Genomic DNA, 21412 nt, shown 5'->3' with positions numbered 1-21412 from the left:
GGATGGTTTATTCTGAGAGGACAGGGAAAGATGGAGATTTCAATTCAATCACCGCTAAAATTGCTTCTTCCTTAGCTTTAAAAATGCCGTAGCTTTAGTCATCAAGATGAAATTACATTGCTATTATATATTTATTTTCTCAGTTTTTTGTACATACTTAGGAAATTTATCAGGAATCGGGTATTTTTCACTCGTCTGAAATTAAGCAAGGAGTCATTAATGTATTTTATACATACATCTCTCTATAGATACTTTCTCGACATTTATTACATACCTAGCCTTGCACTTGCTAGACTTTTACATACTGCTTAGCGAAGAAATATAAAGAAATTGCATAGAGCTTAAGCACACACAGAGATGTGTGCCATTTCCCCTTAAAGTAAGATTTAATCAACGCAGTGCCACCTCAACCCTGACCAGATGATCAGTCAATGCAGCTCTGAGTAATGTCTTGGAAAGTCTGAGCCTACAGACAATTACAGACCACTTAATCACAAAATTTAATCAAGATAATAATTAGGCACTGCATCCTGTTTAATGTACAAGGATGTGAGCCTTCCAGCTCCTGCTGCCAGATCGGAACTGAACACAGGAATGGGGGAGAGAATCAGCAAAGTCAACAGACTATATCCTTGATGACAGATGAAAAACTAAACTCAAACAGCTTGCCAAATCCTTAAGAAGAACTCCAACACTTTATGCCAGTCAAAACCCCAACCCTACAAGATTCTTTCAAAGATCCATTTCTTCAGAAGACCAACTTATTATTTTTTATTTGACCAGGCTTGAGGCTCAGGGTCCTGGCATAGTAGGTGCTCTTCTGATGTGTAGTAAGCACTTTTTGCTCAGATAAATCTTGCCCTTCAGAATGGACAAGGCTGGAAAGAAAAAGCTCTATTAAGTGACTTTTTCAACGTCAAAATGAAGAACATATAAATCTGTCAGTCATCTTAGCCACTGTGCTACACTGCCTCTGTTGGGTCAGCTTTGTAGGTCTAAGCAAAGAGTTACAAGACTCTGTAGTTAATAAATTTTTTGAAGTACCTCATATTTACTGTAAGCTAAGCAAAGTCACTTTCTGGGATAGATGCTATTAAGAGGATTTTTCCATATTTTCCTCCAACTTCAAAGTGGCACGTGAGTCTCCTCTTTAGAGCCGAGTGACATCCACACATCACTGAGCTGAAGAAATAGTGGCAGCAGCAATGCATTTGTAAACATTAAAAAGCCCAGAAACACAGAGGCTTGGAAGAAAGAGTGGTGGGGTGTAGAAAATGGACTCAATGACCCAGTAGGTCACTTCCATTTCTAAATTCCACAAACCCTCTGGATTAAAAATAGGATGAAAAGTAGATTTTTTTGCTTTAAACCAGTGCTATGTTATAGAGAGTCACAAGTGACTGTATACGCTCTCTCTGTGCAGAGAGAATGCATCCAGGACAGGGTGCTAAACACTGCCTTGTCTTTAGGGCAAGGATGGGCACATTTTAAAGATTTGTTGAACAGCTTTATTTATATTAAAGATCACGTTAGTCATGGTGGTTGCAAATCAGATGCCAAGTAATTTGAAACAACATTCCAATGTTACCTGCATGCTGTCTTTTCTTCTGTCTATGCATGGTTTGCTGTGAAAGGAAGAGGGGCAGAAAAACCTAGGAAAGGTGCACACCTTCATCACACCGAGACTCCACCTCTCCCATTGTGGTGCTGGGACCAGTTTGCACCAGCTGGGGATACTGGCTAATATTTTAAATTCAAAAAGTGAGCAGCTTCTCATAGGGGCCAGCAGAAAACCAAGTCTACAGACTGATGGGGAAGTGAAATCCTTTCTTTACACATGAGACTTAAAAGAAAGAAAGAGTAGAGCTGTATTATGGTAACATTTCAATCTTCAGAGCCACTGTTAGCTGCGATGAATCCCTTTTGTAAATTCAGAATCTTGAGCTGCAAATATTTATCAAGAGTGTTATTATCGGCCATTGTGAGCCTGTGAACAAGAATTCCCACTGTATTTTAATGGCTGCTGGCCATATCCATCAAAAAGGGGACTCTAACAGACATACAGTTATCATTGTTCAAATTTTAATGAATATATGGCATTCCCATTCATTATTTAAGTGACATTCAGATGCAGTTTCACTGAAAGCTGCCTCTTCATAAATGTTATTAGCTACAAATGTGCCTTTAATAAAATATTACACTGTGCAAAAATAAAGTGTTGTCCTGATAATCAAAGGAAAATGAATGGAAGGAACTAAAATCCACAGCGATACAGTCTGAACTCCTTATTCACTTAAAAACCTCTTTGATTTTAATGGGCAATTTGTCAGAGCCCAGCACAGGAACACAGGGTCAGGCCCACCAGGCACACACAAAGACACAAGAAACACCTTCTCCGAACTCCTGTGGCTCACACGCAGACTGCTACCCGATTATTTGAGTCAGAACAGGTCTATCTGTGGTCAGTTTGACCATAACTCAATAATACTGTCTGCAAATCCAATATACATGGCCCGCTGGACAGCTTTACATTCATTATCCAACTGTTTGGACCGCACACTTTGGAAAACACTCTGTAAATTGGTGTTCAGGCTGTTGAATGTGGTTCAATGCGGTTAAGGCTCTGCTTTTCTCATGGGTGCTTGTATTTTTTGATAAACTTGTGTGCTGAGGTATCTCAAGTTAGGCACTCAGAACTGAAACATCCTAAATCTAATCAGGTTGCAAATGCTGGCCCCAGAATGCTTGCTATCCAAGCCAGGAGGCAGCTATTTATTTTCTCTAAATTAATCCCAGCTCAGCAAGACGCTTAAGCGCACATCTAACTTTATAAAGACAGAGTGGGTTTCCCACTCACTTAAATAATGCAGATGCAAATGCTCTGCTGAATCAGGTCTATAAAAATCCAATAGCAGTCAGTAATAAGTACTGTGACATACAAGAGAAATCTCTGCTCTGCAGCCAGGAGGTTGGAGCGCGCTGCTGGGATCTGTAATGCAGTGTCCTCACTAGAGCCATGGGATTGCCTCCGCTTCCCTGCATCCCGCTCTATTCCCTGGGCCGAGAGCCACACACACTCCTCCTCCTCTCTCTGTCTGGGAATAAGATGTGTCTCTATATAGATAGTATCTATTATGCAAGATTTATCTTGGGTTTCCCTGCCCGGCTCTTCTAACCATGCATTTGAGATGAAAATACTGTCAGCGCCTAGGCTGGGTGTCCGAAGCAGGAGGGGCAGAAGCAGAGGTGGTTTATTGGCCAGAGCAGAAGGTTTTTCTGCTGAAGCAACTTTGTAGTAAATTGGGTTTATTCTACCAGGATAAAAGAGCAAATCGACACTTCACTGGAGTTGGGAACCTGCCCCCACTAACAGTATATATGGAGCACGCCGATGATGAAGGTGAAACAGGTCCCTGCTAAGCCTGGTCAGCTCTGATAGAATATGCTCCAGAAAAGGGTCAGAGGGACAAGAAGAAGAGACTAAAAAGGAGGCCTGAGTGCAAACTTGCACGTCTAACCCGTTCAGGGTAGCAGCCCTCTTCCCAGACTGGCACCTAAACTCTTCAGGGACTTTGTCTTAAAGGAAAAAAAATTAATAATAATAGTAGTAGTAGTAGTAATGATAATGTTCCCAGAGGTACCTGGGGTGATGTACCTTGGCAGGCGTGAGTATTTGCCATCTATCTCATGGCTGCGCACAACAGGCACCCAAAAATCAGGCATTCCTCTGCCTGTGCTTCCTTGGGGTCTCCACATTGTACATGTTCTGCCCAACACAAGTGGACAAGATGGGCTTTTGCAGAAAAGTCAGCCACGAGCATCAGTTTTCTTGAGAAGGAGACTGAGGGACATCCTCGCTTTCCCCCACTGAGTGCACTGATCAGGATCTCACCTGCAGGATTAATAATTTGTGCCCTGAAAGAAGATAGACAGTACTGCTTGTTGGGTTTTTTATCTGGGGGGGAAGAAGAGCTTGGGAGGTACTCTTTGGGGAAGGTTCAAGGTGAAGGATCTGGAGCACAAGAAAGCTAGCCTCCTTGTAGCCTTGAATAAGGCCTTCAAAAAGGCAAGACTTCATTCACATACAGGTCCTGTGGAGGATCTGGCCTTGACTGATGTACGATATATAAATGATCCTTGGCAGAAGGAAAAAAAAACCAAAACAACCCCCTAACATTAGCCAATTCAATAGCTTTAGGAGACGGACCATCAGCATCAAGAAAGACAGGGCCATGGAGAGATGCTCCAGGGCAGAGCACACTTTTATCAGAGTAAATCTGGATTAATTCAGCCATTTTTGGTGCATATTCATCCCAGAGAAACACACCAGTTTCTCTATGCATCAATAATGATTTTTTTCCTACACTTTGGGTAAGCCCTTCACAGATACCCACCATTTGATCCTGAAGGTTCGACTTTGTAAAGAAGTTGCAGTGGGAGGTGGTTATCCTCCAGCCTGGGTGGAATCTGTCACTGATGTAATTTTAAAAGGCAATCGTGAGAAGGTATCTCACCCAGGCTGCAAGAAGTAGCATCTTAATCTTGAAACTCTTTCTGTTCTGCAGCATTATTTCAATGGAGCAGGAGGTAAGAAGCACCCTCTCCACTTCTGCTCCTCGGGTAGAGTTAAAATGCTCTCCAAATCATATACATTTATAAGCAAGGTAATTTCTCAGTGCCTTTGCTTTCAGTTTCTTATGCTTTAAAAACTAAAATTACAGCATTATTAGGGGCTAAGGGTCAGCCATATACCCAGCCAACTAGCTGGCAATGACTCCACCTGGAACAAAGAGATTCCAAAATAAACTTTTTTAATGAGAAGGATGGTGAAAAGCCAAGCAGAAGTTGCAGAGGATACCTCATTAAAGAAATTGATAAGCCTAAGTTAGGTCAATCTGTTTAAGTAACTCAATGGCTTCAGCCAGATAAGAATAGATCTGTTTAATTTGCCTTCAGAAAAGCAGCAGCACAGTGGGAGCGGAGGAGGAGACCTCGTAGGGAGCCATAAGCTTTCCATAAAAGTTGGTAATCATGCGGGAAGTCGCATCTGTGGTTTACTCACTTGGAAGAGAGACATCTCACACAAAGTGAGCTGAAACAGTTGTAGGCAGAGAGAGCAGCCGCACATGAGGAGCGGATTTGCATTCGGCAGCATGTGCTAATACCGTGGGATCTTCCCTGCACGGCCCCAGCCTGCACAGGGAACACAGGGCCAACCGAAAGAGCCTATCTGGCAAATGCAAAAAATTAAATTTAAAGCATGAGCCCAAACCGGATTTGTTTTTACACCTTTGCAGCACTAGAAGAGCTTCAGCAGGAACAAGTGAGCTGATTTTCTGCTGGAACAAAAAGCTCAGAATATGGTTCTCGTTTTGAAAGTCAAGCCCAGGGGCCCCAAATGGGAAAATAAATTCTTGCAGTTCGAAAAGATTGCGCTGTGAACTAAACAGCACTGCCTGGCCTCTGTCAGGATGTCTGCTCTGCTTAGGCTCGGCCATGCTGACAGCAGGTTTATCACTTACTTCAGGATTTCCGTAATGCTGAGAACAGCCCAGCCACCGGTGTGCTGTGCATCCAGGCTGGAAACTGCCAGCAGCCAAACAGCATCTTGCTAATGACTGCTGCTTACAGGGCACTGTATCAGCAGTAATTAGCAAACCGCTGCTAAGCTCAGAGACCTCATTTGCAGGTATCCAGGTGACCCCACTGATATGACTTCAGGGCTTATTTCATCCTTGAGCAGAAAAATCATGTCTTTAAGTAATTGCATGGCTTGGTAATAGGTAAATAAGAACTTTGCTTCAAAAAATTAAAATAAACCTAATCTTGGTTTTATTGGGCAGATCTCAGCAGCAACACAATAGGAGGTTTTGTCATGCTTGGACTTAATCTACCTTTTAGAGATGATGTATAATAAATTATCATAATGATTAAGAGCCAAACACAGCATAAATGGAGTCCCTGTCACCGAGGCTTCAAGCAAACATTAAGCTTTATAATGTATGAGTGTACACGGTAATGAATAAGTATGTCTCTCACAGGCTTTTGCTCCTTGCAGGCATACTCGGAGGGGTTTGGTGCATGTCAGCAGCTCCAACCGTTAAACAGCCTTCAGTTGGCCCTCAGAAATCATGAAGTTTTGAATTTTTTGAATAGACCTGGTCTCAGCACTGGGAATCACACCTCAAAGCTTCTCCTGCTAATAGGAAAGTTAGAAAACAACTTAAGATATGAAGGGAGAGATTCCTACGTTCCTACCCCACCTGAAAAGGAGGCATTTTGGTGAAACACCATTAAGATAACCACAACATCATTAATATTATCAACACAGCAACAACCCACAAGACTAAAGCCTACAGCTCCAATGTTGAAGTGAAATCCATTTGTCATGAACCAAGTAGAATATTTTTTACCCTGGGAAAAGGTACTACATCCCAACTGAAGTATCTCCTGATTTTCCTAAAGGGGCCATGTTAGGCAGGTATTTCACCAGGGGTGTAGGGATCCCAGAGGTCCTGGCCACTTCTTGCTGCACCAACATCCCCTGCCCTATTCATGGCATAGAATCACAGAATCACAGAATGGTTTGGGTTGGAAGAGACCTTAAAAATCATCCAGTTCCAACCTCCCTGCCATGGGCAGGGATACATTCCACTAGATCAGGTTGCTCAAAGCCTCATCCAACCTGGCCTTGAACACATAACAAGGCATAACAAGGACCCTCCAATACCCCACTGCACACAGAAAAGCTGTCCCCTTTGGGTTGAAAGGAGGCAAAACCAGGAGCTACACAGGTTGGAGGGATGAGGCAGGATTTTGGCTAGGTGATTACTATAGACCATTAAGTTGTTCTCTTCTGGCTGAATTTATTGTTGACTCAACAAAAGAAAGCGCAGAGAGCTGAGTACCTGCCAAGCCTGTACAGAGCAGTTGCACCAAATGGAAAAAAAAAAAAAGCCAGTGCAAAATCAGAAGGAAGCCACAAACACTTGTTTTCTCTTACATCTGCAAAATCAAAGCTAACTTCCCGTTTCTCTCAATGGAAAACCTTCAAATGCAGAGCCTTGGGAGAAAACCACCCCCTGCACTGTGAATACTTAAAGTGGATGTTTAAAAATCCCATCCCAAACTTCAGTTCCTGAAGTTGAGCATATTTTTATTCACCTTCTCCTAGCAAATTGCAGTTCCTCTTCTAGGGGATACAAATGGTAAAGCAATGAGAAGGGGGAAAAGCAAACCTGACAAATGCCCACATCCCCAAGACAGCCAGCTCCAAGCAGGTGGACACAGCAGGAATCACTTGCGTCTCAAGAGCGGCGAGGGATGAGTGATCTGGATCTGCAGAGAGCCTGGGTTAGTCAAATGACTTTTTAGGGCTTTGTGCCAGAAGGAAGCAGAATTAAACAGAGGAAATATGCTGAAAGGATTCCCCACACAGCAGGGGAACAGCCAGATGCTTCATGTGCATGAGATTTCAGGGTAGCATAAGATACATGTTGGGACACAGGATCAGCATGGTCATCAGCAGCAGGTGGGGGGGGGGGAAATTGGAATATGGCAATGGAAAAGCAGAACTACAGGGCAAGTGTTTTGTGCTGAGAAGTTGTCACTCCCTGAGGTCTGGCATTGAGAAACGGCAGTGGCCAGAGCACCAGAGAGCCGTACCAGTGCAAAGCTGTACACGGCCAGAGAGTAATTTGGGGGATGGTGCGAAACCAGCTATTAATGAGTGGGTCAGCACAAACCTTGGAAATAAGGAAAGCATCACTGTGAAGCAGACTTTGCATTCCCAGCAATTTGAAATGCAACTTTTGATTTAAAAGCTACCAAAATTTAAAAAAAGAAAAAAAAATCAGCCTGCTAAAATGGCAGAGTAGAGGTTTGTTTGTTTCTTTGTTTGATTGTTTCTGGAAGCACCTGTATTTTGAAAGACTAAGAATCATCCATCACTGTCATTTTAGACCTCAAAAGAACTGCCCACAACTTAGTCGTTTGTTTTGGTTTTTTGTTTTGTTTTTTTTTTTTATACAGTTCCTTAAATGTCCAAAATTAGGTAATTCCGCAAATAGTGCCTCTAGCAGACATCTGGGCTTTCTGTGGTCAGACTTTCCAGTTACATTATGTACTTTTTAGCAACACCTTTCCTGGCCTCCAAGTATTTCAGTGTCTCAGAGGATTTTAGATCACATCATATCTAAGGCTATAGCTGTCCAGCTAGTCACAAATACTCAAAATATTATGAGCTGAGCACACAGAGAGACACAGAGCGGAGCACCAGGTGGCAGAGGTGTGATGCAGAATTACAATCCAAAATCTTCTGAACAACAATCATGTTTTTACATCCCACAGCTGCATTTGCAAGGCAATGGTCCTTTTACTTCTCTACAGAATGATCAATATTTGTAGCTTTATTCTTTTACATATTTAATTATTAGCAGAAAGCAGAAATGATGTTTCTCTACTAAAGAAATTTCACTTCTGCATCCCCCATCCTTTCCTGAGAAAAGCCAACAAAAGCACTTTTTTGCAATGACAGTGAACACGTGTAAGAGCAATGGGGCTATCAAATTAAAGGCAAACGTGTTATAATATCAACAGTGACTTGCATACACAGCAGAGCTACCCTACTGAAAAAAGAGCTCGTGAATCCTCTGCTACAAAACATCAGACAAAAGCATCTGAACAGTGTGAACAAAGGGAAATTGCTACAGAAATTACAACTGATCAGACGTCTGTGCAAAAGAAATTCCTTCCCCAGATTATCAGCAGCCATTAGTGCTTCAGAAGAAGACCACCAGAAAGTTGTGAAAGGCTCTTTAAGATAGCAAAAGCCATCTCCTCCTCAACCTTTTGGAGACAATACCGCCCAAAGCATGAGATTCAATGGCTGGCATATCAGAAACCCTGCTTTTCTGGCTTACTCAAAACAGTAGCACAGCGGCAAGTTTCAGGGTCAACCAGACTTTGACAAAGCAGCAACGCCTCACTGGAACTTAAATGTTGCTATTCTTTCATTTCAGAAACAAAATGCTCATGTTTGCCCTGTGGCAGAGGGCTCATAGCATCCTTTCAAGCGGTGGACAAGGCCAAGTATTAAATACTCCAGGAAGTTGTTTTCTCAGGTGGAAAACAAACACTTTGCAAAAGGCTTCATTCATTGCACGTGTGGGCACCTGGGATGGGGTCAGTCTGGACCCCTCATCTATGAGAGGGTACAAAGGAGGTCACGCAGTGGGAAGACATAGGCTGGGTTAGTTTTCAGCTAATCCATGCATCTTAGCATGACTGATTATTTGGGTTTTGACTCTTTGTTTATATGTAGTAAGCTTTTATGAAAAAGAGTCTGGGTCCTGGGGTCTGCAGGGCAGCTCTGAGTCAATCAGGCCAGTAATTTTTTTTTCCTTCCTGCAGAAAGAGGAGCAGATCCTGTTAATTTTGGACCATAAATAACCTTCTCCATCTCTTTCACACTCGTCTACAAGGGACAACACCTATGTGCTGGATGTTTTTTCAACAGATAACACCAAAATATATACATAAAAAGAAAATAAAAGAAGCAGGTAGGCACAGCTCTCGCTGACTTTCAGTAAGGTGCAGACAACTCAGTGCTGTTCGGGCTCTGAAAGCCTCCCATCAGCTTACCTGATGGACGCAGCCTTTGAGCTTCAATTCTCCACAGAACAAGAAAACCACAAAACCAATGTTAACTCCCTCAGTTTAGGTGCCCCAGCCTCTACCCTATGGCACTCGCATCCCTAGCAAAGAGGTTAATGGGGTCTAACTCCTAGCCATGCTAGTCAGCACTCATCTGATCTAACTTTACACATCAACACCTGAGCAAGTCATCAAGGCTTCCTTAACTGTCAACAGGGATGAAGTCCCACCTCCAGAGCCTGTTTTTAAGATGTTTCTTCTAGAATGAGATGAATCACATGCCTATTTCTCTTTGCAACCTATAAAAGGAGGACAGATAACCAGCTCTGAAGCACATGCGTTGCAGATACTTCCACTTGGTGGGATGCATCCCACACTCCTGCACGCTAAGCAAAGTCCCAAGACAGGAAAACGCTCTCTGCTCCAGAAGGAGCATGAAATGCTTCCCTCCTCCCCATGCCTGTCCTCCATGTGCTCCCGTTCATTTCATAAGGCGAGCGGTTTTCTCCCAATTAAAAGAAACTGGAGTATTCTTAAAAGAAAATGAAGCTCCAGTTCCCTTGGCGACGCCGGAGAACGTACTTCCTTCTGCAAGGTCATTTCTAAATTACGAGGTCACAGCAACATATTATTCCCAGTATCGATTCTGCCAATAGCGCTGTCAGCCAGCAGCACTGAGAGGGGGCAGATGGAGCAGGAGTCTTGCCCATGAGAGCCACACGTGTGCTAGACCTGGAGAGAGATGTGGAAACCCAGCCCTATCCTCAGCGCTGAAGGGCAGGGCTGGTTGCCAGACACAAGCATGGTTGTCCTTCCTATCTCAGTCATGCCACATGTTTTTGGTCCCTGCTGTACTTCCTAAGGAAATGAGTCCCAGAAGCCAGGTTTTTTTTTTCTAGCTGTTCATTTTCTCACCTCCTCTAAGCACTGACTCTGCTTGACGGCTTCCCCTCGACCCTTTTTGTCCTCCACACCAGCCCAGGACACGCAGAAGGACAGCACTCTCAGTGCTCCTTTACATGAAAAGCCACAGAAATGAAGAATAAAGACATGCCTGGGAACAAAACGTACTGGAGCTGCCACGATGGGAAGCCCTGCGAACCCAAAACCACCTTCCCTGGCATGGGTACAATTACCACATCGCCATCCCCCTTCCCAGTGCTGTGACCAAGAGGAGACAGAGGTAACACTGTTCCAGGTTTCATCCTGCCAGAGGAGAAAAGATGAGTGTTGTGGCTCCCTCCACTCTCCATCACTGCATTCAAGTGAAGTATGAGAGTAACATCTCTGAGTAGGTACCAGAGTAATTGCAGTCCATATGGCACCTCAGATTATGGAGTTGCCTGTGCAGCAGTAATTCCTCTGCCCACCAAGGTTTTCTGCTTGAAAGATTGACACCTTTGCAGCTCCTTTGGGCCTGGCAGCCCTCCAAACTACAATCCCATGGGGCACTGCTCTGCATCTGGACTGATCCATTCCCATACCCATGCACCCTTCACTGCTCAAGGGTCATCATGGCTGGATTTCACCTCTGCTTTCACGGGTAGGCAGCCAGCAGCATCCCACTTTGATACCTCCTCCAAGCATGTTCCACCTCTTTGCCAAGCAGGACTACCAAATCCTGCTGAGGGACACCTACTCTCCACACACTGCCAACAACATGCTGTCATTTGCAACCATGTCTACTACCTATCAAGAGCTATTAATGAGCCACATTCATTCTTCTCATCTTGTATACTAAGGGTTACAAGGTTGTAGGTTACAAAACCAAAACAATTTGGTTAATACTCTCATATATTGAGAGCTCAGGTACCGTAAAATACCTGTCCAGCAAAAGGAAGCACACTTTTATTTTATAAATAGGTGTATTTAGGATTGAGTAAGCATTAAATTCTCCTTTCCACATCCACAACAGTGGAGTCTCTAGGAATATTACTCTGGCACATTTTAACATCTCATCAGTCATGTTTGCACAACATGGGATATGAAGAATTCTTTAAGAGAGAAAAAAAGAGCCCATAGTGTTATTTATGCTACCAGAGTCTCCTTATACTGCAAATTCAAAGGTTCCCCATATGTCTTCATTACTTTAAACTTCTGGCATCTGTGACTACCCCACGGAATAAGCCATCTGCATTTCAGCTCTTCAATGGTAGATGCCTAAGGATTGTCAATACTTCAGTGTAGTGTGCACACCCATCCAGCTCTGTTCCAAAAATTTTTAGCGTGATAGCACATTTAAAAAAGGGATAGAAAAGAAATATTAATTAAAGCCAGACAAGCTCTGAAAGAGATGCAAAGTAGCAGTTACAGTCTATAGCTGGCAAAACAACATCAGCCAAAGTGGAGTTCCCAGCTCTTGTACAGCAGAGAGAGAAATGAAACCTTGTCTTCAATCCAGTGTCTTATCCAAAGTCTAAAAATGAGCAGAATCTCTATTTACCTAATGTCTACGAACAGGACCCCTTCAAAAGCTGGAATCAGAGATCATATCACAGATTTTTGTTGGAACAAAGACAAAATAAATGTTACCTTGTTTCCCTGAAACTGTAGGTCACCAGCACTCAATCTGTGATTATACAGTAGTTAAGAATAAGCTCAGATCAATAGTCACTGAAACCCATCTGTTCAAAGCAGTAGCTATAGCAGCACTGCAGGTAGAGGGGCCAAGTGTTACCAGATGTTGTTGGAAAGTGCAGTTGGGAGACTAGTGATTCAGGCCCGTAGCAGCAGAACGTGTTACAGACATAAGCTGGATATTTCATAAATAACAGACTTCAGTCAGCCAGAAGTAGTTTCCCCTGATCAAAGATGGGTAGTTGTATATATATATCTCCTCACCTGCTCCAAGAGATACCTTGTGTAGGGAAAAATCTGTGCTCAACTTGCCCCAATGCTCCATCTAAACCTGCCTCTATTTTTCTTTCCTGTACATTGGAAGGCAAGAGAGGTGCTCCCATTTTTCTTGTTGTAGTTTGGGACCTCACCATGTAGACCTTGCTAGCTTTTATTATTCCCACATGTGGCATAGTTCCCCTTCCCGTCATTATCCACTGACACATTGTCACTGCAGGGGAAAAAAGAAGAAGGAGGTAATGACATGAAACACAAGGCTTTAACCTGAAGTTTATTCCTCTTCAGCTCTCTGAGGCTGCTTGAAGCATGAATCCAGTTCTGCTGTTTAAAAAAGGAATTACCCAAGTGACTCACCTCTTGCTGAGAGAGAGAGACTGCTGGCTTGTTCATCACGAGGCAGTGTTCAGAGCATGCCACTTCTCCATACTTACAGCAAGAACCTTATTCCTGCAATTTATTCCTGGGTCTGCCTTGGATTGCATGGCTTTGGGGAAATGGCAATAAAAATTGGAAAACTTGAGAATTCTAAATTGATGCTTCCCTTCCCAACAGACTCTTCCTGTACTGACTTGTTTAAGTTCAAATGCTGAAGCTGAGATTTTAAACTTGTGCTTACATTTTCAGCCTTGTTCACATAGTCATTAGCAGCATTAAATTGGGGGAGAATCTGCTATGAAATTTAGTCATCTGGTACCATGAAAAAGTGCTGGCATTGTTGTCTGATGTTCTGAGAGGGGCTGGTACTCCAAACCAGAAGATACCAGAGCTTTTCAAGTCCTGCTCATTATTTGCTTTGCAATGACACAGGAAACAGTAAGGGCTTTAATCTGTAAATACTCTTTCCTTCGGAGACCTGGGAACAATCTACAGGACATAGCAGTTGTATTTTTCTTTCCTCCGTGAAATGCTTCATTAAACTACTGCTCACTTAATAACAAGTTTGGGGAGGGGAAAAAAAAGGGAAAAAAAAAAGAAAAATAAGTGATGCATTTTTATGCAAAGCCAAAACTCCTGCATCTCTTTGTTCTCCTTGTGCTGCAAACAGCTTGCTTGAGTTGCAGGACATTTGGCTTTGCATAAGAATGCTTCACAGAACAAGACAGAAAAACGATTCTTAAACACAAGGGAAATATTAAGAGGAAAAATGCAAGATAAGACGGCTTGGTGAGTAGTTAAAGGCTCCGACACCTTGATCTTAGCACATCAAAAAGAATACATCTACTTACATGGAGACTGCCCTTCTCCTAGAAGTACACTCCCCCTCGGTGCACAGATATCCAACTTCAGATCAAAGCCTTCTCAAGGATTTTTTTCTTTCAGCTACTTCCAGTCACTCCCTTTAGCCACCTCACTCCTTCCTACACCCCCTGATACATCGGACACAGGGCAGCACTTCGGATTCAAGTTTTAATGCTGTACATCACTGTGATTGATTGGACTTCAGCAAAAAGACTGTGTAATGATAATTTCAGAAAGAGAGAGGATTAATTTTGGTGTGATACCGCTAATCAATCTCCATTTTAGAGTAATTAATTCCAGCAGCTACAAGACTGGCAACACAGACACTACTGCTGCAGGTACCCAGTAATGGTACCGCCCAAGTACCCTGCAGCAATGCAAGCTACGGGCTTTGTAACTAAGACAGATTTAAGATGGGGCTCCTGCCCAGTAACCCCCACTAGTGAGACAGTACTACTGAAACAGGTTGCCCAGAGAAGTGGTAGATGCCCCATCCCTGGAAACATTCAAGGTCAGGTTGGACTGGGCTCTGAGCAACCTGATCTAGTTGAAGATGTCCCTGCTCATTGCAGGGGGGTTGGACTAGATGACCTTTAAAGGTCCCTTCCAACCCAAACTATTCTGTGATTCTATGATTCTTATACCCTGCCAGCCTACCCCCAAGGTCAGAGGCAGAGGACTATGCTTGCAGGTTAGAGGAGCAGCAAATACAAGAAACACCTATGGGAGCTACACTGCTTGTCCAGGCAAAACGGGGTGAAATCCTGGCCACAGCGAGTTTGGTAAAAACTGCAAGCAGAGGAAGGAACTGAATAGTCTGATTTGTGGTGGCTGGTTATATTAAGGATACTGGAAGATGCATTGATGTTCCTGGCTTAATAATTAAGAGCATAAAACTAAAACTTTGGGCCAAATTACGTCCTCATTTTAGTTCATTTAGATCTGTGAAAATGAACTGAATTACTCAAGATCTTCATCTACGTAATAAAGCTGGTCATTTTGGCATCGCAGTCTGTGGGTACTCATTACAGAAGCTAAACCACAGGCTCGCTCCAGATGGCTTGTCTCTACAACACAGCATACATCCAAGGCACTTCACAAACTAATCACCTACCGATCATATCCCTTCAATTAAAAATTACTCAATATTTCCAAGTGCTGGCATCCATTTTAGAAATACCAGAAAATTATTAAGTGCTTGGCCAATGATATGCAGCTTTTCCTACATTACAGAATTGTCAGCTAAACAACATTAACCAGTTCAGTAAGGCAGTATAGTTTATATCTGGCACATGGTGTATTTGGAAGTTTCTCCACCTCTACATCTGCTGTGGCAACAGCCTTAGTGGGACCACTCAGCTGGCGAGGCACGCAGCGGCAGCAACAGTAAGTCCTGCGACTGGGCGCTAGATTGGGGTGGAAAAGGGGGTTTCCTGTGCCAGGGAACCTGAAAAAGAGCCTGGTGGGGCCGAAGAAAAACCGGCTGCTCTCGCGAGCAAGGCAGACAGGCCTGGGGCGTTGCTGGGGCAATCGCGGGAGATTTAAATGGGCCCCTAGGGAGCGCGAGCAACCAGGACGGGCAAACAGGGCGTGGGGCGGCATTTGGTAGTTCGTGCAGGCAGAGCGAGCAGGCAGCTGGCGAGCTCTCCTTGTGGTCTACGCCCTCTTGGAAGAGACTTAGCCATGGTTTCCACTCGGACAAGAGCCATCGCCAGAAGGGATGTGGTGACGCAGACGGAGGTCCCACTCAAACATGCAGCCACCCAGGTCTCTGGCTGCAGGGAGTGCCAGAGCCTTGCTCTGGTGATGGAGGGCTGCCGAGACAACACCTACGTGAGGTGCGAGCAGGTGGAGGATCTGCTCAGCATGGTGGCAGAGCTGAAAGAAGTAGCAAGACTGAGGAGTATCAGGGAGTGCAAGAAGGAGATAGACTGGTGGAGCCACTCCCTACTGTCCCTGAGACGAGCACACTAGATGGAAGCATCAAGAGAAGCAGAGGGTCCCCTGCCCTCGTGCCACCAGGCAGAAGGAGGGGATCCAAGAGATGGAGGAGGATGGATGCAGATCCCTGCTCGGCACAGCAGGCAAATCCTCTCCAGGCCAACCTCACCCCCCCAGGTGCCCTTACACAATAGGTACGAGGCTCTGGAACTTGAGGGCCAGAAGGATGAAGATACGGACAGTGATCCATCCAAGGGGTTGACTAGGGGAACCAGTCAGCCCCACGCATTACAACGGCCACTGGTAAAGAAAAAAAGAAGGGTAATTGTCATAGGCGACTCCCTTCTGAGGGGAACAGAGGGCCCGATATGCCGACTGGACCCATCCCATAGGGAAGTCTGCTGTCTCCCTGGGGCAAGGATAAGAGACATTACCAGGAAGCTCCCTAGGCTGGTAAAAGCATCCGATTATTATCCACTATTGGTTGTTCAGGTTGGCAGCGATGAGGTAGCTGATAGAGGCACAAAGACGATCAAAAGGGACTTTAGAGAACTGGGGCGATTACTTGAAGGATCAGGAGCACAGGCAGTGTTTTCCTCCATCCCATCAGTAGCCGGGAAGCATACAGAAAGGAACAGAAAGACCCAGCTCATTAACACATGGCTCAGAGGCTGGTGCCAGCAGTGGAATTTTGGGTTTTCAAATCATGAGGCAGTTTACATGGCACCAGGCCTGCTGGAGACAGATGGGGTTCACCTGTCGCAAAGGGGGAAAAGGATTCTGGCCCAGGAGTTAGCTGGCCTAGTTGAGAGAGCTTTAAACTAGATGCGAAGGGGGAAGGGGATAAAACTAGGCTTGCTAGGGATGATCCTAGGGGTGGCATTGCCTGTGTTGGAGAAGAGATCAATAGCCCAACTGAAGTGCATTTACACTAATGGACGCAGCATGGGCAATAAGCAGGAGGAGCTGGAAGCCATTGCGCGGCAGGAAAACTATGATGTGGTTGCCATCACGGAAACATGGTGGGATGACTCACAGAACTGGAGTGCTGCAATGGATAGCTACAAGCTCTTTAGAAGGGACAGGCAAGGAAGGAGAGGTGGTGGGGTAGCCTTGTACGTTAGAGGGTGTTTTGATTGTCTAGAACTCAATGAAGGTAATGATAAGGTTGAGTGCTTAAGGGTAAAGATCAGAGCGAAGACTAATAATGGGAGTCTGTTATAGACCACCCAACCAAGATGAGGAAACAGATGAAGTATTCTACAAGCGGTTGGCTGAAGTCTCACAATCTCTAGCCTTTGTTCTTGTGGAAGACGTCAACTTACCAGATATCTGCTGGAAATACAACACAGCAGAGAGAAAGCAGTCTAGGAGGTTCCTGGAGTGTGTGGAAGATAACTTAATGCCTTCTTTGCCTCAGTCTTTAATAGTCAGACTGGTCACCCTCGGGGTTTTCAGGCCCTGGAGCTGGGAGATGGAGATAGGATGCAGAATGAAGCCCCGGTTGTTGAAGAGGTGGCAGTCACTGACGTGCTCCTCCACCTGGATGTTCACAAGTCCATGGGGCCAGATGGGATCCACCCGAGGATACTGAGGGAGCTGGCAGAGGAGCTTGCCAAGCCACTCTCCATTATTTATCAGCAATCCTGGTCAAGCAGGGAGGTTCCAGATGACTGGAAGTTAGCAAATGTGATGCCTGTCTACAAGAAGGGTCAGAAGGAGGATCCGGGGAGCTACAGGACTGTCAGCCTGACCTCGGTGCCGGGGAAGGTCATGGAGCAGATCATTTTGAGTGCCGTTATGCGGCATGTGCGGGACAACCCGGGAATGAGGCTCAGCCAGCATGGGTTTATGAAAGGGAGGTCCTGTTTCACTAACCTGGTCTCCTTCTATGATAAGTTAACCTGTTTAGTGGATGAGGGGAAGGCTGTGGATGTTGTCTACTTGGACTTTAGTAAGGCCTTTGACACTGTCCCCCACAGCATTCTCCTGGAGAAGCTGGCTGCTCACAGCTTGGATAAGTGCACTCTGCGCTGGGTTAAAAACTGGCTGGATGGCTGAGCCCAGAGAGTGGTGGTTAACGGAACCAAATCCAGTTGGCGGCCAGTCACGAGTCGTGCTTCCCAGGGCTCACTACTGGGGCCGGTCCTGTCCAATATCTTCATTGATGATCTGGATGAGGGGATTGAGTGCAGCCTCACTAGGTTTGCAGATGACACCAAGTTGGGTGGAAGTGTCGATCTGCTGGAGGGTAGGAAGGCCCTACAGAGGGACCTGGACAGGCTGGATCGTTGGGCCGGGGCCAACTGTATGAGATTCAACAAGGCTCAGTGCCAAGTCCTGCACTTTGGTCACACCAATCCCATGCAAAACTACAGGCTGGGGGAGGAGTGGCTGGAGAGCTGCCTGGCAGAAAAGGACCTGGGGGTGTTGGTCAACAGCCAGCTGAACATGAGCCAGCAGTGTGCTCAGGTGACCAAGAGGGCCAATGGCATCCTGGCTTCTATCAGGAATAGTGTGGCCAGCAGGACCAGGGAGGTGATAGTGCCCTTGTACTCGGCACTGGTGAGGCCGCACCTTGAGTACTGTGTTCAGTTTTGGGCCCGTCACTACAAGAAGGACATTGAGGTGCTGGAGGGTGTCCAAAGAAGGGCAACGAAGTTGGTGAAGGGTCTAGAGCACAAGTCTTATGAGGAGCGGCTGAGGGAGCTGGGGTTGTTTAGCCTGGAGAAGAAGAGGCTGAGAGGAGACCTTATTGCTCTCTACAACTCCCTGAAAGGAGGTTGTAGTGAGGTGGGGGTCCGTCTCTTCTCCCTAGTAACAAGCGATAAGATGAGAGGAAATGGCCTCAAGTTGTGCCAGGGGAAGTTTAGGTTGGATCTGAGGAAAAACTTCTTCACCGAAAGGGTAGTCAGGCACTGGAACAGGCTGCCCAGGGAAGTGGTTGAGTCTCCATCCCTGGAGGTATTTAAAAGAAGGGTAGATGTGGTGCTCAAGGACATGGTTTAGTGGTGGACTTGGCAGTGCTTGTTTAACGCTTGGACTCGATGACCTTAAGCGTCTTTTCCAACCTTAACAATTCTATGATTCTATGACCAGCTGAGAGCAGAGACGAACAGGGAAAAAATGTCTCTTATCCTACAGTAGGAATACAGATGGAGAGAATTTTTAGAGCAATTTGATTGAATCAAATGGCAAAAGCTCCAAAGGAAGTTCCAGCATTGCTCCTTTTCGATGAAGCAGACCCAGGTTGATGCACACATTGCCGCAGAGGAGAGGACGCAGGAGGGGAGAGCTTTGCTGAGTGGTGTGGAGTTAACCAGGAAGTTTCATTCCTCCACTAAATCGTGGGGCTTATGTGGCTGTGCCACTTATTCTGGATTATATTAGGTGAATCATAGAATTATAGAATCATTTAGGTTGGAAAAGACCCTTAGGATCATTGAGTCCAACCGTAAACCTAACACTGCCAAGTTCACTACTAAACCATGTCCTTAAGCACCACATCTACATGTCTTTTAAATACCTCCAGAGATGGTGACTCAACCACCTCCCTGGGCAGTCTGTTCCAGTGCCTTCACTTCTTCAGTGAAGTAGTTTTTCCTAATATCCAATATAAACCTTTCAGGTAGCTGTAGAGAGTGAGAAGGTCTCCCCTCAGCCTTCTTTTCTCTAGGCTAAACAACCCCAGTTCCCTCAGCTGCTCCTCAGAAGACTTGTGCTCTAGACCCTTCACCAGCTTCGTTGCCCTTCTTTGGACATGCTCCAGCACCTCGATGTCCTTCTTGTAGTGAGGGGCCCAAAACTGAACACAGTATTCAAGGTGCAGCCACACCTCCTGTGCTGAGTACAGGGGGACGATCACTTCCCTAGTCCTGCTGGTCACACTATTCCTGATACAAGCCAGGATGCCACTGGCCTTTTTGGCCACCTGGACACACTGCTGGCTCATATTCAGCTGGGCTGTTGACCAACACCCCCAAGGTCCTTTTCCGCTGGGCAGCTCTCCAGCCACTCTTCCCCAAGCCTGTAGCGTTGCATGGGGTTGTTGTGACTGACGTGCAGGACCCGGCACTTAGCCTTGTTGAACCTCATACAGTTGGCCTTGGCCCATCGATCCACCCTGTTCAGATCCCTCTGTAGAGCTTTCCTACCTTCAGGCAGATCAACACTCCCGCCCAACTTGGTGTTGTCTGCAAAGTTACTGAGGGTGCACTTGATCCCCTCATCCAGACCAGTGATAAAGAACATAGAAAATTAGAGAGGCATGGCCCTGAGAAGGTGGTGAAGATGGGTGTTTTGTGGAAAACGGAGAAAAATACTGAGAGTTCACGACATGATTTTCTGGGTTCCCTATAGAAAGCCAGCCAGGTTTTTATTGTTAATGAAAACTCCTCAGAGCATCACTCACCAGCTATTTCAGTTTGAATCAATGAAGTCTCTTCTCCAGGAATACAGTCATTAGCTCCTCCAGTCTCTGCTGATAGGCAGGCAGGGCTTACATTAGTCATGGCTAACAACTTGGAGCAACTAGCAATAAAGCTAAATTATGCCTTTGATGAAGTAGCAGACTTCCTTACCCATTGTAAAGAGAATTAAGGGTATTCTCCAGTGAAATGGCTGAGCATGTCAAATTTGGTTCAATATATTTAATGTCGTAGCCACACTTTCAGCCAGGAAAAGGTGGCTCAGCTCCACAGCAGGAGCAGATGTTTGTATGGGATAACTGAACCAGTGTGTGTAAAGTCTTCCTGTACTGTGCCTTTTGGACAAGTGTCCCAGAATTCAATGTTTTTTCACTATGCTGGGTGAATTATGGACTGTAGGTATCCTACAGTCCATAAACACGGGACCCTCTGTGGTCATCTAAACAACCTTGTATGTGCCTTGTCATCTCCCTTTGCAAATACACCCTGCTAGTCTGCTGAGACAGTCATTTGCCATCTCTTCCCAAAGACAGTGATTAAGACAATTGATTCAGTCACTCATGTCCCCCATGCTTTTAGTGTTTATAAATATTAATGACCTTGATTGCTATATAGCACTACTGTAGTTTAAAGCTTGGAGCATCTCAAATAGTGATGGCAAAGAAACAGTTATTGGGAAATCAAAGCTGGCAATAGAATTAAAGAATAAAATTTTCAAAGGGAATAAGGCACGCCATCGCATGAGGCCACCCATCTTGCTCCCTGACATTATATGGCTGTGTTGAGGTAGTTCAAACACTGCGCAAGTGTGTCACTACACCAAAATTGTGCTTTGCATCAATGACAAATGTGACTTGTTCATTTGAGAATATGCACGGGTATATAATAACATTCTAGTTTCCTTTAGAATTCCTAAAGGAACTAGTGTACAAAGGTGTATTCCACTTTCCTTTTATCATGGTACAGACAGGTATGATATAAACACAAGCCTGTTTACAGCCTGGTGCTGTAAAGGCGTTGGCCATGACGCTCTAAAGGCAACCCATGCTTTCCCACCCCAAAACTGTACGTTTGCCTTTAGTACTTGTCTCAGTGAACACTAGCTGAACTTGTGCTAATAAAGATCAATTTCCTTCACAGCAGATAAGTATGCTGTAGTCTTTATTCCAGAAATCCCAATATTTTCAGCTAATAGCTTCACCCTTTACTAGGTTGTAGACCTTTTCCTACAGATGCCTCTCAGGACCAGAGACCTAGTGTGCTAGCTTATTTTTACTTCACTGCTAGCAACTAGA

At 45.0% G+C, this 21412-nt stretch overlaps 1 protein-coding gene across 8 annotated transcripts in view; it reads right to left on the bottom strand.

Annotated features, from left to right (window-relative positions):
- ST3GAL1 (ST3 beta-galactoside alpha-2,3-sialyltransferase 1) overlaps positions 1-21412 on the bottom strand; it is an 83942-nt gene that overhangs the window by 49216 nt on the left and 13314 nt on the right. Inside the window, exon 2 of one of the 8 annotated variants that reach the window (XM_087745562.1) lies at positions 7239-7338. The exons of 6 other annotated variants lie outside the window; for them this stretch is intronic. The gene's annotated coding sequence lies outside the window, so the exon portion shown is untranslated. Of the gene's footprint in view, positions 1-7238; positions 7339-12864; positions 12995-21412 lie in introns of those variants that run through there. One more of the 8 variants, XM_087745491.1, reaches the window with a different exon arrangement.

Source organism: Nipponia nippon, unplaced genomic scaffold, assembly GCF_047370975.1.
Source record: "Nipponia nippon isolate SJK-2023a ecotype South Korea unplaced genomic scaffold, ASM4737097v1 scaffold_1, whole genome shotgun sequence".
NCBI classification, from domain to species: Eukaryota; Metazoa; Chordata; class Aves; order Pelecaniformes; family Threskiornithidae; genus Nipponia; species Nipponia nippon.
Note: the sequence above shows the minus strand (reverse complement) of the source record. Positions and strands in the feature narration are given on the sequence as shown.